We start from the raw sequence: 17,953 nt of genomic DNA, 5'->3' as shown, positions 1-17,953 counted from the left end.
TGTCAGCTCTGCTACAGCTCCTTCCTCCACACTGTTTGGAGATTAATCATACTTAAGTTTGTTGTGATGGAATCAGGTTTTGAGCACAAAAGATGTAACTGTAATTACTGATACATTTCCTCACAGATAATTTGGGGGAAGGGGCAGTACAACACAACTTACAGTGCGAGGAGAGGAGGAGAGCTGATTCTGGAGTGAGGTACCAGAACACCATTATTTTATACTTGTTCTCTTTAATTGTTGTACAAATCAAAGTTTCAGTAATTCTTACCCAAATAGTTTGTCAGGTAGGAAGAGATCTCCCATTTAATTATATACATATGTTGGGATGCCAGGGAAAATAGGGAGTCACTTATCATGTAGTTTAATTTGGATATTAGCCCTTTAATAGAAGGGCATCCCCTAAATATCTTCTCAAAGGGGGTGGCGAGAGAGACATAAGTAGAGTTAAGAAGGGAAAGAGCAAAATGCTTTATCTCCTTGAGTGAGAGAGGTACTACTAAGTTCACACTAGGCGTTTTTGCAGCGCTTTCTTGATGCGTTTTTTAAATGCAAATTTTCAGCTGGGTTTCACAGTACCAGCAAAGTCTATGAGATTTCAGAAATCTCATGCACACAGCTTGTTTTCTTTTGTCATCAGGATTTTGCGCTTTGTGTTCTGTCCCCACATGAGGCGAATGGAGGTGTAGTTGATTAATAAGTGTTGTGAGAGAGAAACGTACCTTCCGTATTTTCCTCCACGTGAGGCAGACAGGACCAATGCTGCTCAGCGTCTGAAGAGATGATGCACTCCAGGGATTGTGTAATCCAGACTTGTTTATTTTGTAGATCTGGACATACAGCATGTAACTGGTAATACAGTACTTTCTCCAGAAATGCAGGGTAGACCAGGTACAGTAAGATGTAGCATCATGTATGTCTGCAAGATGAGCAGCAAGAGAGAGTGGTCGAAAGACTGATGCCTTCCTAAGCCGGTTAAAGTGTGTCTTCTCACAACAGAAAGTAAACTGAAATGGCTGCCAGAGGAAGAGAAGATTTGACCCCTGAACCGGAAGTAAGACATGCCCACAAGAAATAAATGAATAACAAGCTGCCATACGGAAAAAGGCCATTGGGTGGCAGCAGAGTAACATATAGAGTAAAATATAACAACATACATGGAAACTGAGGAATATACATGGAACAGCACACTCCCTGTCTGAAATTCCATAAGGGATTTCACTATATGAATGTCCTTAAAATAATGTCCAACAACCTAGAAAATGAAACCAAATATGCATTCAATGCAATAACAACTTTAAACAACATAATACATTAAGTCAGTTCCTGAGATAATCCAAAGGAAAACCCATCTTCGGATCAGTGAAGCCGTACTAGGCCAAACTATCTCTGACTCACTGTAATCCAATGGACAAAGTACTAGTGCAGTGTTCTCTTCATGGTTTATCCTACCGGAATGTCCTCAGTAGAGAGTAGTTTTTGGCAGATGTGCCATCCATGAGTCTTTGTCTCCATGTGAATTGTGATAAGACCTCGCAATGTGGACTAACCTTGCGATAGTCTTGATGAGTTTCATCCAATTGGAGAAGCGTTCAAAGCGCTGGCAACCAAGGGTGGAGGTTGGTTTAGCGTTCGTGGCCAGAGCACTGACCTCAGAGCAGACTTCTGGATCGTCATCCGGATCCTGGATGTTGAAGACTTCCTGGTCATATTCACTTCCCCTCTGTTCCAGCAGAAACTTTGGACCTGAAAGCCAAGAAGAGTTAGCAAAGGAATTTATAGACATAGGCCTAGTGGCATGGTCGGCTGGATTAAGTTCAGATGGGATATAATTCCACTGTTCAGGTTTGGAAGACCTTCTTATTCTCTCAATGCGGTTACTGACGTACAAGTAGAAGCGCCTTGTTTGGTTGTAGATGTAACCTAAGACAACTTTACTCTCACAGTAGTATTGTACGTTATCTATGTGAGTGTCCAGCTCATGCTGAATAAAGTCCGCAAGTTCTACTGCAAGCACAGCCCCACAGAGTTCCAGCCTGGGAATAGTGTGGTCAGGCTTGGGAGCCAACTTAGCTTTGATGAAAACGAAACCAACGTGATCTTGATTGTCGAATCCCGTTACCTTCAGGTAGGCAACAGCTGCAATGGCCTCCGTGGATGCATCCGAGAACACATGGAGTTCCATCCTAGTGCTAGCAGCAAGTGCGATTCCGGCGTAGCATCTCGGTATATGGATTTCATCCAAAGCACACAAAGACTGCTTCCAGGTTTCCCATTTCGATTCCTTATCAGAAGGTAGTGGGGTATCCCAGTTCTTGATGGTTTCGGAGAGCTGTCTTAGAAGGGATTTACCTTGTATGGTAATTGGTGCCACGAATCCCAGTGGGTCATACAGGCTATTTACCACTGACAGGACACCACGTTTAGTGAATGGTTTGTCTGCACAGTTGATTTGGAATCCGAAGGTGTCGGCTGCCAGGTTCCACCTCAGGCCTAAGCTTCTCTGCACAGGCGGACGGTCTGGTCCTAGGTCTATGTCCTTGAATCCAGGTGCGTGGTCGCTTGACTCAAAGGCTCTCATGACAGCTGGGCTGTTTGAAGCAATTTTGTGCAGTCTAAGCTTAGCTCGGTACAGCATATGTTGGGTCCTTTTAAGTAGGTCGATTGCCGCTTCTTCTGTAGGTAGAGACTTTAGTCCATCATCTACATAGAAGTCTTTCTCTACAAAGTCTCTGGCGTCTGTTCCATACTCGGACTCTCCTTCTTATGCGGTTCTCCGCAGGCCATATGTTGCCACTGCGGGTGAAGGGCTGTTCCCAAATACGTGCAGCCGCATGCGATACTCCACCATCTCTTTGCTGGGGTAATTGTCATTGTACCACAGGAACCTGAGGAAATTCCTGTGGTCCACTCTGACTATGAAACAGTGGAACATCTGTTCAATGTCGGCAGTGATGGCAATGGGCTCTTTCCTGAACCTCATCAACACTCCTACTAGGTTGTTTGTCAGATTAGGACCTGTGAGGAGGACATCATTGAGATACGCCTTGATGTTTGGCGCTTGAATCAAAGACAACTCTAATTTGTTTATGTTTCTTCGGGTGATATACTCCAAATGAGGGTAGGTACCGGCACTCCTCGTTATCCTTTAAGGGAGGCGCTGGCTCCGCATGGTTGTTATGGAATATTTTTCCCATAAAGGTGACAATGTGTTCTTTCATCTCCAGTTTATTGCTTAGTGTGCGCTGGAGAGAGTTAAATCTGGACAAGGCTTGTTCACGATTGTTCGGGAGCCTTACCCTGGTAGCTTGGAAGGGTAAGGGGAAAACCCAGTGATTGGTTTTGTCCTTAAGGAACTCATTGTCCATTATCCTGACAAATTCCTTGTCTTCCATAGATGGGGCTACTTTGTTGTCATCCTCAGTGGTACGAAACACCGATTTTCCCAAGTCGTCTGCATAGGGAGAAGGGATAACATCAGGCAGCTGTACAGAATCTGGAAGCTTTTCCTTCACCTCATAGTGATGAGGACATGGTTTGCAGAAGGTAGTGCGCCCGTCTCGGCGTACGTAGGTTTTAAAGGAATGGACTCCTGTTCGGTCCAAGCATACATTTCCTATGACTACCCACCCCAAGTCAAGTCTCTGGGCGTAGGGGGCATAGTCAGGACCATTACACTGTTGGCGGACTTTATTTATCCTTAAATTGTCTCTGCCGAGCAGAAGTAGAATTTCAGCATCTGTGTCCAAAGGTGGGATAATGCTGGCTAGGTGCCTTAAGTGTGGTTGGTGGAAAGCAGCTTCCGGGGTAGGGATCTCACCCCTTTGGTCTGGTATTTGATCGCATTCGATTAGCGTAGGTATGGGTATTTCTACATCTCCATTGACAGGAGAAGCAATGAAACCTTGTGCTCTTCTGCCGCTAGTCTCTATGCGCCCCGAGCAAGTATTCAGAGTGTAGGGCATTGCTGGTCCCTTGATTCTAAACACTTCAAAGAACTTAGGTCCAGCTAGGGATTGATTGCTCTGATCGTCAATGATGGCATACATTTTTACTGCCTTCTCTGGTTGCCCTTCTGGATAGACTCTGATTAGGCATATCCTGGCACAGCATTTAGCACTTTGATTCTCCCCACATACCTCTAAGCATGAGCAGGAAACAGCTGTGGTAGACTTGGCATGATTCTGTGGCTCCCTGCCATGGCTTGTAGCGGGACTAGAGGTAACTGCGACTGCTGGATCGCTGGTGGCTGAGGCTGGGTGCAAGGCTGATGGGTGTCTGTCGCTGTGACTCTTCACACTTAATGGCAGATTTACAGTCCTTGGCCATGTGTTCTGATGAAGCGCAGCACTTGAAACATACCCCAAGTTCGCTGAGGATTTTCTTGCGCTCCTGCATGGTTTTGGACCTGAAGCCTCTACATTAGTTCAGTGAGTGTGGTATTTTGTGAATGGGACACTCACGATTGAAAGACTTATCCCTCGACGGAATAGTGTTCTGCTTATCAGCAGGTACTGCAGGTGATGACAGGTTAGTCTTTCTGACGCTTATACTATTCCTTGAGTCCTTGCGTCTATGTGCGACGCTTTCATACCTTGATGAAGGTGTTGCTGGAGCTGCAGTGTTAGACTCCAGGAAGTCGAGGCTAGGGTCGTTCCTCATCTGGGCTTGTTCGTCAATGAACTTGCAGAACTGAATGAACGGAGGAAAGGTGACATCATGTGACCTTTTATACCTGGAGACGCACACTGCCCACTTCTCTTGCAGACTATGTGGCAGCTTTGAGACGATTGGGTTCACCCCATGGGCAGTGTCCAGGTAGCACAGTCCAGACAGACGAGGGTCTCTTTTTGCAAGTTCCAGCTCCATAAGCAGGTCACTTAAGTCCAGAAGCTTGTGGGTTTCTTTAAGGTTGATCCGTGGAACATTCTGCAGTCTCTTGAATAGGGACTTTTCTATGGCATCAGCGCTGCCGTAGGTTCTTTCGAATCTCTGCCAGGCAGCAGCGAGACCTGCTTCAGCTTGCCCCACATAGACAGTCCTAAGACTCTTGATACGGTTTGTGGATTCAGGGCCCAACCATTTTACCATGAGGTCGAGCTCCTGCTCCGCGGATAGGTTGAGATCAGCAATGGCGGCCTTGAATGTTGCTTTCCAGGCTCTGTAGTTCTCTGCACGGTCATCGAATTTTGCTCACCATGAACCTGGCAAACTCGGACATGTCTGATCCTTCACTCCTTGGTACCATAGTAGCTTGTGGTGCCCCTTCGGCATACAAGCTGTGTGGCGTGGAAGGGTGAATTGTTCCCGGGTAGAATGATGTTGCTGCAAGGTTGAGCTGTGGTTTAACCTCTGGAGATTCCGATGACTGCTGCTTGAACTGTGGAGGCGGGCTGGAGTGTGCCTTGTGGTCGTCTTGCGATCATGACTGCTTCTGAGGGGGTGCATCATGGCGTTGGTCTTGGGTCTCTGTAGGGTCTGTAGGTAATACTGGCACCATAGGTTGGGCTGACTTGGACATTTCCGCAATGTTGGGTTGAACGTCTCTGGGGAAGGTGTGCGCTGCAGGTATCTGTTTCTGCACGTAGTCTCTGGTACGAACAACTGGGTCGTCTTCTTCCTGTGGTGGCAGGCAAATTGGGTCAAGGTTTTACTTCAATGCTTGCTCGAGTATTTTTACTTCAGCTAGTGCGATTTCTTCCTCCATTTCTGTTTGAAGAATCTTTGCTCGAGCCTCTGCTTCTGTTTGAAGAGTCTTTGCTCGGGCCTCTGCTTCTGCTTTCTTTTCTGTGTATGAACGTCTTAGTTTGGATCGCTCTGTATTTAAACGGGCCTCTAAAATTCTGTCGCTGAGGGCTGAAGTTCTTGAGCAGGATGATTTGTATGACCGAACAGCGTGTTTAGATGAGGCTGACCTGTGCAATCTAGTTTCTTGCAGATGGGCGATACAAAGCTCCGCTTTATCTTTGGCGTCTTGCACGGCGGCGTTCCTTTCTCTGTCTGTGGAATCTGCCTTGCTTAACTCTGATAGGGCTTCATCGATTTTAGAGTCTTTTAGGAAGGCAGCATACTTTGCGGACAGTCTCTTGTATCTGCCGTCGGCCGCGTCTAGCTGTCTTATAGTGTCCTATAAACTCGCTGCATCATCTGTGTGGCGTTGGATGCTTGACATGAGGGAGGCAACTCGTTCCCATAGGTCATCCAAGTTGTCATTGAACTCGTCCCTTGTGGAACAGTAATTCTCAAGGACCTTTAATGTTGGTTTGATGGAGCGTACTGGTCGTGCATCTGGGTCTGCTGTGGAAGCGGGCTCTGCTTCCTGGTCTTCATGATGGACAGTATCGGGTTGTATTTGCCCTGTTTCAGCATTGGGGAACTGCGTAAGGTCCTTTTCGGCCATTTTGATTTAAGGTGCGCTGTCCCTTTAAGAAACTGAACTTTTGAATTGGGGGCTGGAAATCGCGGTGCAGCTTAGTTGCGACCCCGATAAGATTCCCAAGGTGTTTTTGGAGAATTGTGGGGTTCTGCGGTCCGACAATCTGCAGCGATGTGATATAATACACAGAGAGTCTTTATGCACAATGTGGTCTGAGGTGATACTGTAGGAGATATCTTAGCAGAGCAGGGATGCAGTATGTGAGCAGGCAGAGCGTGGGCACATGGATAGGGATATAAGGATGATTCTGGCCGGGCTTCAAGGCAGTCTTTCGACTGTTCTGTCCCCACATGAGGCGAATGGAGGTGTAGTTGATTAATAAGCGTTGTGAGAGAGAAACGTACCTTCCGTATTTTCCTCCACGTGAGGCAGACAGGACCAATGCTGCTCAGCGTCTGAAGAGATGATGCACTCCAGGGATTGTGTAATCCAGACTTGTTTATTTTGTAGATCTGGACATACAGCATGTAACTGGTAATACAGTACTTTCTCCAGAAATGCAGGGTAGACCAGGTACAGTAAGATGTAGCATCACGTATGTCTGCAAGATGAGCAGCAAGAGAGAGTGGTCGAAAGACTGATGCCTTCCTAAGCCGGTTAAAGTGTGTCTTCTCACAACAGAAAGTAAACTGAAATGGCTGCCAGAGGAAGAGAAGATTTGACCCCTGAACCGGAAGTAAGACATGCCCACAAGAAATAAATGAATAACAAGCTGCCATACGGAAAAAGGCCATTGGGTGGCAGCAGAGTAACATATAGAGTAAAATATAACAACATACATGGAAACTGAGGAATATACATGGAACAGCACACTTTGTATGCTTTTTTGCACAATGGAGCATGTCACTTCTGTCAGCATTTTTCACCCATTGAAATGAATGGGTGGTGAAAAAAAGCTGAAAAAGAGCACCAAAAACACAGGTATCAGGTTTTGCTGCAGTTTTTGTGCCAAAACCTGATTCTATAGAATAGGACATTTTTTTCAACACTAAACTTTATGATGCAAGAGACAAATCTAGTATGCGAAAACTGAAGCAAAAAACGCACCAAGAAGAAACAAAGAAAACATTCTTCTTTCTGTAGCTTCTTTCCTGCCAAGAGATCATGTTTTGCTGCAGAAAAAAAGATGCTGAAACACCTAGTCTAAACTTAGCCTTCATATGGCTTTTATAGATTTGAAAGGAGACCAGACAGTTCTCATATTGGTGTCGACTGTCTCCAAATCAGAACAGGCTCACTGATGACCAAGGAAGAACCATGGCTGAAACAATGCTTTAGGGGTTTGCTAGAGGACAAAGAAAAGAGTCTATTGCTTTTTACAAATACATCTCCGGTAAATTTAATTGGACCCAGTAAGACTGTTGAAGGGCGGGGAAGGGTTAGGTCAGGGGAAGGCGTTACTTCCCATAGGAGGGAAATAGTGTGAACATGTGAGAACCACAATTTTTGTATTTCAGTTTATTTGTTGAATGAGAGGCGGGGGAAAAAATTCTGCAAAGGCAGAAGGCCCAAAAATATTTATTTAACTACATATTTAACTACATATTGGACTGGTATTGTCAACATACTAAAACTTGCAAAGCATTTTTTACATTCTGAACATGAATATGGCTATTCCCTTGTGTGGGATCTCTGATGTTTAACAAGTAGGTATTTTCGCGTAAAACATTTCCCACATTCTGAACATGAAAATGGCTTCGCCCCTGTGTGAGTTTTCTGATGTGTAACAAGACTTGATTTCACTGTATAACATTTCCCACATTGAGAACATGAAAATGGTTTCTCCCCTGTGTGAATTCTTCGATGTGTGACAAGATGTGATTTCTTTATAAAACATTTCTCACATTCGGAACATGAAAATGGTTTCTTCCCTGTGTGCATTCTCTGATGTGCGACAACAGAGTATATCTGTGTAAAACATTTCCCACATTCTGAACATGAATAAGGCTTCTCGCCTCTATGACTTCTCTCATGTATAACAAGATATGATTTCCTTGTGAAACATTTCTTACATTCTAAACATGAATATGGCTTCTCACCTGTATGTTTTTTCTGATGATTAACAAGTCTTGCTTTCTCTGTAAAACATTTTCCACATTCTGAACATGAAAAAGGCTTCTCCCCTGTGTGACGTCGCTCATGTGCAACAAGATTTGATTTTTGTGTAAAACATTTCCCACATTCAGAACATGAAAATGGCTTTTCCCCTGTGTGACTTCTCCAATGTTCAACAAGATAACATTTTAGTGTAAAGCATTTCCCACATTCTGAACATGAATATGGCTTCTCACCTGTGTGTCTTTTCTCATGTTTAAATAGACTTGATTTAAATGTAAAACACTTTCCACATTCTAAACATGAAAAAGGCTGTTCCCCTGTGTGGCTTCTCTCATGTGCAACAAGATACGATTTTTGTATAAAACACTTCCCACATTCTGTACATGAAAATGGCTTCTCCCCTGTGTGACTTTTCTCATGTTTAAGAAGACTTGATTTAGCTGTAAAACACTTTCCACATTCTGTACATGAAAATGGCTTCTCCCCTGTGTGACTTCTCTCATGTGCAATAAGATTTGATTTTTTTGTTAAACATTTCCCACACACTGAACATGAATATGGCTTCTTTCTTGTCTGAGCTCTTTGATCTGCACCATCAATTCTGTTATTTTTGTTTTGCAGAATAGTCTGTGATGAATCAGAAGACAGAAACTTTTCAAAAATATCAGATGGTACATCTTTACTGTGAAGGGCTGAGGATAAATCTGGGATATTGTCATGGTCTTCACATGTATCCGGTGTGATAGTATGATCATGTGTTGTCAATTCTGAAAATGTAAGATGTGTCCCCGATCGACTGGTGAAATTATCTGCCAAAAATAAAACAGAAATTAAAACATAACCATGAAAGTAGATTAATAATTATAATATTTAGACTTTCTATAACATTTCAATGCAAATTGTATTAAAATTCAATTAGGAACTGATGAAGGCACTGGTGGCAACAGAAGATATCAAAGCAGGGACTCATACATTATGTTAGACCATAAGGTTTCTGCTCTTTTCATCTTGCACTTCGCCACTTTATAGGTCCATATTTTACTGTACCTGTCACCAAAGTTTTGTGAAATATAAAATATTTATATTTAGTGAAATATTCAGTGAAGACTAATAGAGGTCTACCTCCAAAAAGGTCCTCAAAACTATCCCACAACATTCACTTCCCATATAACAAATATGGAACCAACAAACAATAATGGACAAAAGGTTTATGTAACAATATACAACCCTGATAACAACATCAAAGTGCATAATGAAACAAACAAGCGATACATGTGCTAACCACATTTGGATCCTTCAGACAGAACCTGAAAACCCATCTTTTCAGGAAAGCCTACAGCCTGCACTGACTCCGCTGCCTCCTCATCACTACCGGAGATACTGCCTCACCAACACCGGAGCTCCTGCAATCCTCGACCTATAGTCTCCTTCCCCAGAATTCCTGTAGAATGTAAGCCCACAAGGGCAGGGTCCTCGTCCCTCTGTATCAGTCTGTCATTGTTAGTTTGTTTACTGTAAGTGATATCAGTAACTTGTATGTAACCCCTTCTCATGTACAGTACAGCACCATGGAATCAATGGTGCTATATAAATAAATAATAACCACTAAAAATACAGCAAACTATTCTAAGCCCAAAGGGGATATATAAGTATTGACACCCCTGCAATTCTGTCAGATAATACTCAGTTTCTTCCTGAAAGTGATTGCAAACACAAATTATTTGGTATTATTATCTTCATTTAATTAGTCTTAAATGAAAAAACACAAAAGACAATGAAGCAAAAAGCAAAACATTGATCATTTCACACAAAACTCCAAAAATGGGCCAGACAAAAGTATTGGCACCCTCAGCCTAATACTTGGTTGCACAACCTTTAGCCAAAATAACTGCGACCAACCGCTTCCGGTAACCATCAATGAGTTTCTTACAATGCTCTGCTGGAATTTTAGACCATTCTTCCTTGGCAAACTGCTCCAGGTCCCTGATATTTGAAGGGTGCCTTCTCCAAACTGCCATTTTTAGATCTCTCCACAGATGTATGGGATACAGGTCTCGACTCATTGCTGGCCACCTTAGAAGTCTCAAGTGCTTTCTCTCAAACCATTTTTTAGTGCTTTTTGAAGTGTGTTTTGGGTCATTGTCCTGCTGGAAGACCCAAGACCTCTGAGGGAGACCCAGCTTTCTCACACTGGGCCCTACATTATGCTGCAAAATTTGTTGGTAGTCTTCAGACTTCATAATGCCATGCACACGGTCAAGCAGTCCAGTGCCAGAGGCAACAAAGCAACCCCAAAACATCAGGGAACCTCCACCATGTTTGACTGTAGGGACCATGTTCTTTTCTTTGAATGACTCTTTTTTTTTCTCCTGTAAACTCTATGTTGATGCCTTTGCCCAAAAAGCTCTACTTTTGTCTCATCTGACCAGAGAACATTCTTCCAAAACGTTTTAGGCTTTTTCAGGTAAGTTTTGGCAAACTCCAGCCTGGCTTTTTTATGTCTCGGGGTAAGAAGTGGGGTCTTCCTGGGTCTCCTACCATACAGTCCCTTTTCATTCAGACACCGACGGATAGTACAGGTTGACACTGTTGTACCCTCGGACTGCAGGGCAGCTTGAACTTGTTTGGATGTTAGTCAAGGTTCTTTATCCAACATCCACATAATCTTGCGTTGAAATCTCTTGTCAATTTTTCTTTTCCGTCCACATCTAGGGAGGTTAGCCACAGTGCCATGGGCTTTAAACTTCTTGATGACACTGCGCACGGTAGACACAGGAACATTCAGGTCTTTGGAGATGGACCTGTAGCCTTGAGATTGCTCATGCTTCCTCACAATTTGGTTTCTCAAGTCCTCAGACAGTTCTTTGGTCTTCTTTCTTTTCTCCATGCTCAATGTGGTGCACACAAGGACACAGGAGAGCGGTTGAGTCAGCTTTAATCCATGTCAACTGGCTGAAAGTGTGATTTAGTTATTGCCAACACCTGTTAGGTGCAACAGGTAAGTTACAGGTGCTGTTAATTACACAAATTAGAGAAGCATCACATGATTTTTCGAAGTGTCATTACTTTTGTCCCCCCCCCCCCCTTTTTATGTTTGGTGTGGAATTATATCCAATTTGGCTTTAGGACAATTCTTTTTGTGTTTTTTCATTTAAGACAAATTAAATGAAGATAATAATACCACATAATTTGTGTTTGCAATCATTTTCAGGAAGAAAATGAGTATTATCTGACAGAATTGCAGGGGTGTCAATACTTTTGGCCATGACTGTATATATGCACATACATCTTTTCACTGACCTGCGATATAAGAGACTAGCATCTCTCAATAATTGACAATCCAGTAGCTATCAGCTGTACAGTATAGCTGACAACTTTATGCATCAGCCATGATCAGTGTTGGCACCGACTAAAGCTGTTTAACCCCTTAAATACTGCTGTAAATAATGACTACAGCATCTAGATGGTTAACAGAGTGTGGGGGCTCCTTATTTATCCCCTTCCGTACTCTGAGATCTTAGTCGAGTGGTCCTGATGTTTTCAATGGCAGTTCATGACCAAATAATGGCCTTAAAATCTGCCGGCTACAGTGGCCTGTAGTGTTGTTCCTAACTCCTGTCATACCACATTGCATTAATTCCTGAAAAGTACCTGAAGGATTAATAAACTACCTGAAAGGAATTTTGAATATGTTAAGAGGTACTGTTTTTATAGTGGTATCACGTTGAGGGTCCTACATATAAAAAATAAGTTTAGTAAATTTCCTTGAAAAAATGGAAAAATGACTGATACATGACTTGTTAGAATTCTAACAAAATAAAACAACATTTTGCAAATGGTGCTGATATAAAGCAGACACGAGGGAAATGTTATTTATGAATGTTTTTTTGTGGTGTGACTACTTGGATTAAAGGGATAATCATTAAAAGTTGAAAAATTACTAATTTTTAAAAAAAATTGTAAAAATTTCTGATATTTTTATAAACACTGAAAATATCAATATAAATTTACCACTACCATAAAGTGCAATGTGTCATGAAAAAACAGTCTCAAAATCAATAGGATATGTTTAAGCATTCCAGAGTTAATACCACATAAAGTCACAGTGGTCAAATTTGAAAAATGTGGCCTGGTCACTAAGAGGTTAAGAACGCAGCCTATATTTGATTTTGCATTTACATTTTTTCCTTCTCATTCTCAGAGAGGCCAATTTTTCAATTTCCTAACAATATAGCTATCATGAGGGCAGTTGTTTCTCTTTTTTGCAGTAAGGCCGGCGTCACACACAGCGTATGAAAAGCTCCTCCGTAGGCAGGGTGTGTCACCGTTTTTTGCGCATGGCATCCTCCGTATGTAATCCGTATGGCAGCCGTACTGCGTGTTTTTATCGCAGGCTTGCAAAACCGACATACGGCTATACAAGGGATCCATGTGTAAGAAAAAACAAAAAAAACATATATACTGTCTATATATATATATATATATATATATACATATATATATATATGTCAGTGGACACATATATGTATATATATTAATATTTCATCCAGTGCGATATAGCAGAAAGCTGGTAATTCAATTACCGGCTTTTGCTTTCTCCTTCCTAAACCCGACATGATATGAGACATGGTTTACATACAGTAAACCATCTTATATCCCCATTTTTTTGCATATTCCACACTACTAATGTTAGTAGCTAGTAAATTAAAGGGTTAAATGGCGGAAAAAATTGGCGTGGGCTCCCGCACAATTTTCTCCGCCAGAGTAGTAAAGCCAGTGACTGAGGGCAGATATTAATAGCCTGGAGAGGGTCCATGGTTATTGGCCCCCCTGGCTAAAAACATCTGCCCCCAGCCACCCCAGAAAAGGCACATCTGGAAGATGCGCCTATTCTGGCACTTGGCCACTCTCTTCCCATTCCCGTGTAGCGGTGGGATATGGGGTAATGAAGGGTTAATGCCACCTTGCTATTGTAAGGTGACATTAAGCCTAATTAATAATGGAGAGGCGTCAATTATGACACCTATCCATTATTAATCCAATACTAGTGAAGGGTTAAAAAAAAACACACACGTTATTAAAAATTAATTTAATGAAAAAAATCACAAAGGTTGTAGTATTAATTTATTCTACTCTCAATCCACTCACTGAAGACCCTCGATCTGTAAATAATAAAAAAATAATAAACCAACAATATACATACCTTCCGAGGATCTGGCACGTCCAACGATGTAAATCCATCTGAAGGGGTTAAAATATTTTGCAGTCACGAGGTCGGCTAATGCAGCAGCTCATGTCTGCAAAACCCCGGAGAATGAAGGTAAAGTGGACAACCAGCAGAGGGCGCCCTCTTATGATCTCGAGCCAGGGAGCTCTCTAGGAAAGTTCCCACGATCTAGGAACAGCCAGCAGAGGGCGCCTCACCGCAAATGCAGGTAAATATAGGTCATTGACCTACTTTACCTTCATTCTCCGGGGTTTTGCAGACATGAGCTGCTGCATTAGCGGAGCTCGTGGCTGCAAAATATTTTAACCCCTTCAGATGGATTTACATCGTTGGACGTGCCAGATCCTCGGAAGGTATGTATATTGTTGGTTTATTATTTTTTTATCATTTACAGATCGAGGGTCTTCAGTGAGTGGATTGAGAGTAGAATAAATTAATACAACAACCTTTGTGATTTTTTCATTAAATTAATTTTTAATAATGTGTGTTTTTTTTTTTAACCCTTCACTAGTATTGGATTAATAATGGATAGGTGTCATAATTGACGCCTCTCCATTATTAATTAGGCTTAATGTCACCTTACAATAGCAAGGTGGCATTAACCCTTCATTACCCCATATCCCACCGCTACACGGGAATGGGAAGAGAGTGGCCAAGTGCCAGAATAGGCGCATCTTCCAGATGTGCCTTTTCTGGGGTTGCTGGGGGCAGATGTTTTTAGCCAGGGGGGGCCAATAACCATGGACCCTCTCCAGGCTATTAATATCTGCCCTCAGTCACTGGCTTTACTACTCTGGCGGAGAAAATTGTGCGGGAGCCCACGCCAATTTTTTCCGCCATTTAACCCTTTAATTTACTAGATAGAACGGCCAAATTTTGCATATACACACTACTAACATTAGTAGTGTGGAATATGCAAAAAAAAAATGGTGATATGAGATGGTTTACTGTATGTAAACCAGGACTCATATCATGTCGGGTTTAGGAAGGAGAAAGCAAAAGCCGGTAATTGAATTACCGGCTTTCTGCTATATCGCGCTGGATGAAATAAGAATATATATACATATATGTGTCTCCCTGACATATATATATATATATATACATATATGTGTCTCCCTGACATATATATATATACATATATGTGTCTCCCTGACATATATATATATATATATATATATATATATATATATATATATACACACCTATTCTATGTGTACACATTTATTCTACCTATTCTATTGTAAGCTGTCAGTGGGATTTTACTGTACACCGCACTGAATTACCGGCTTTTCTCTATAACAGCGCTGCGTATTCCTTGCAAGTCACACTGCTGGTCCGTGTGTAATCCGTATTTTTGTGGCTTCCATAGACTTTCATTGACGTTTTATTTGCGCAATACGTTGACAAACGCAGCATGCTGCGATTTTCTACGGCCGTAGAAAGCCGTATAATACTGATCAGTTTAATACGGCAGATAGGAGCAGGGGCATAGAGAATAATTGTGCCGTATTTTTTGCGAGTTTTACGGATGTAGTTTCTGCGCTCTTACGTCCGTAAAACTCGCAAGTGTGATGCCGGCCTAAGAGTTGTTGTTTTGTATGACACCATTCACCTTATCATATAATTTAATGAAAAACAGGAAATAAAGAAGCCAAAAGCGGGGAAAATCGGTAACTACACTTAATGGTAATTTTGCTTCATCAAACCATGACAGACCCGATATATGCCAACCATTTTTTATTGTTCTCATCCACTATGTGTTGAAGGTTTTTATATTGTGATGCTGGCAGAAAAAAATAGCTTAATATTTAAGTGTTTATTTAATTCCTTTGTGGCAATTTTCCTTTTTGCAGTTTCAGTTGCATTTTCTTTCTTGCCCTTCTTCCAAGAACCATAACTTTTTTATTTTTCCATGTGATGGCTTGATTTTTTTTTTCTGACGAATTCTCGTTTTGAATAATAATTTAATCATGCAACCATCTGGAAAAGAGTAAAATCAATTTTTCATTGTTGCTTCAGTTTTGAGTTAATTTTACTGTAAAAATTACCTGCAAACATCATTCTCCAGGTCAGAAGAATTACAGAGATGTAAAACTTGTAGGATTGTAAAAGAAAAATATTGGTATCTGTTGCCATTTATAGAGACTCATAACTTATTTTTTCGTCATTGAAGCTGTGTGAGGGACTGTTTTTTCTTGGTGAACTGATATTTTTAGTGAAACAATTTTATTGTTTTTTACCTAATTCTTTCAGGAGTGGCAGCAATTTTTTTAAGCACCTCGGGGGACCGAAACCTGCAATTACACAAGCTCTTTTTCTGTATTTTTGTGTGGAAAAAACCCACCATTTCATTTACTAAATTTGAAACTTGGCCATCCAATTTTTCTACCAGTCAAATCAAACATTAATATTCTAGCATCCGATTTACATCTGATTGCACATGAGCTTTCACATAGAGCAATTCTCTAAGTCAATTACACATCCTTTTCCAAGGAAATATTCTTCAAAACGCACATACACACACACACACACACACACACACACACACACACACACACAGTTGTGCTCAAAAGTTTACAAACCCAGGCAGAGTTTTTGCTTTCTTGGCCTTTTTTCAGAGAATATGAATGCTAACACCAAAACTCCACTCATGGTTAATGGTTGGGTGAATCCATTTAGTTTCAAACTATTATTATCATTATTTATTATTATAGCGTCATTTATTCCATGGCGCTTTACATGTGAGGAGGGGAATACATAATAAAAACAGGTACAAAAATCTTGAACAATACAAGTCACAACTGGTACAGGAGGAGAGAGGACCCTGCCCACGAGGGCTCACAATCTACAAGGGATGGGTGAGGATACAGTAGGTGAGGATAGAGCTAGTCGTGAGCGTTTGGTCAATCGGTGGTTACTGCAGGTTGTAGGCTTGCCGGAAAAGGCAGGTCTTCAGGTACTTTTTGAAGGTTTCGATGGTAGGTGAGAGTCTGATATGTTGTGGTAGAGAGTTCCAGAGTAGGGGTGATGCGCAAGAGAAATCTTGTATGCGATTGTGGGAAGAGGAGATAAGAGGGGAGTAGAGAAGGAGATCTTGTGAGGATCCGAGGTTGCGTGCAGGAAAGTACCAGGAGACGAGGTCACAGTTGTATGAAGGAGAAAGTTTGTGGATGGCTTTGTATGTCATGGTTAGGCTTTTGTACTGGAGTCTCTGGGTAATGGGGAGCCAGTGAAGGGATTGACAGAGGGGAGAGGCCGGGGAATAGCGGGGGGACAGGTGGATTAGTCGGGCAGCAGAGTTTAGAATAGATTGGAGGGGTGCGAGAGTGTTAGAGGGGAGGCCACAGAGCAGGAGGTTACAGTAGTCGAAGCGGGAGATGATGAGGGCAAGGACTAGGGTTTTTGCAGATTCTTGGTTTAGGAATGTACGGATCCGTGAAATATTTTTGAGTTAAAGGCGGCAGGAAGTGGAAAGGACTTGGATCTGCGGTTTGAAGGAGAGATCAGTGTCAAGGATTACCCCGAGACAGCGAGCTTGTGGGACTGGGGAGAGTGGGCAGCCGTTTACTGTAATGGATAGGTTCGTTGGGGAAGTCGCGTGAGATGGGAGAAAGACAATGAATTCTATTTTGTCCATGTTAAGTTTTAGAAATCTAGCGGAGAAGAAGGATGAAATAGACATTGAGGGATTCTGGTTAGTAGGGTGGTGATATCTGGTCCCGAGATGTAGATCTGTGTGTCATCAGCATAGAGATGATAGTGAAAACCGTGAGATTCTATGAGCTGTCCCAGGCCAAAAGTGTAAATAGAGAAGAGCAGGGGCCCTAGAACTGAACCTTGCGGGCCTCTGACAGATAGGGGGCGAGGTGAGGAGGTGGTGTGTGAATGGGAGACGCTGAATGTTCGGTCAGTTAGGTATGACGAGATCCAGGATAGGGCCAAGTCTGTGATGCCAAGAGATGAGAGGGTCTGCAGCAGCAGGGAATGGTCCACTGTGTCAAAGGCAGAGGACAGGTCCAGGAGGAGAAGGATAGAGTAGTGTTGCTTGCTCTTGGCGGTTAATAGGTCATTGGTGACCTTAGGGCAGTTTCAGTGGAGTGGTGTGACCGGAAGCCTGATTGTAAGCAGTCAAAAAGGGAGCAGGAAGATAGATGGGAGGACAGTTCAAGATGGACGTGTTGTTCCAGTAGTTTTGAGGAATAGGGGAGAAGTGATATAGGGCGATAGCTAGA

The 17,953-nt window shown here is 42.3% G+C and overlaps 1 pseudogene; it reads right to left on the bottom strand.

Annotated features, from left to right (window-relative positions):
- The window catches only part of LOC138664090 (zinc finger protein 585A-like), an 86,150-nt pseudogene that overhangs the window by 46,883 nt on the left and 21,314 nt on the right, over nucleotides 1-17,953 (bottom strand).

Source organism: Ranitomeya imitator, chromosome 2 (assembly GCF_032444005.1).
Source record: "Ranitomeya imitator isolate aRanImi1 chromosome 2, aRanImi1.pri, whole genome shotgun sequence".
Classification (NCBI taxonomy): domain Eukaryota; kingdom Metazoa; phylum Chordata; class Amphibia; order Anura; family Dendrobatidae; genus Ranitomeya; species Ranitomeya imitator.
The sequence above is the reverse complement of the archived record's forward strand: the minus strand, read 5'-3'. Positions and strand labels throughout refer to the sequence as shown.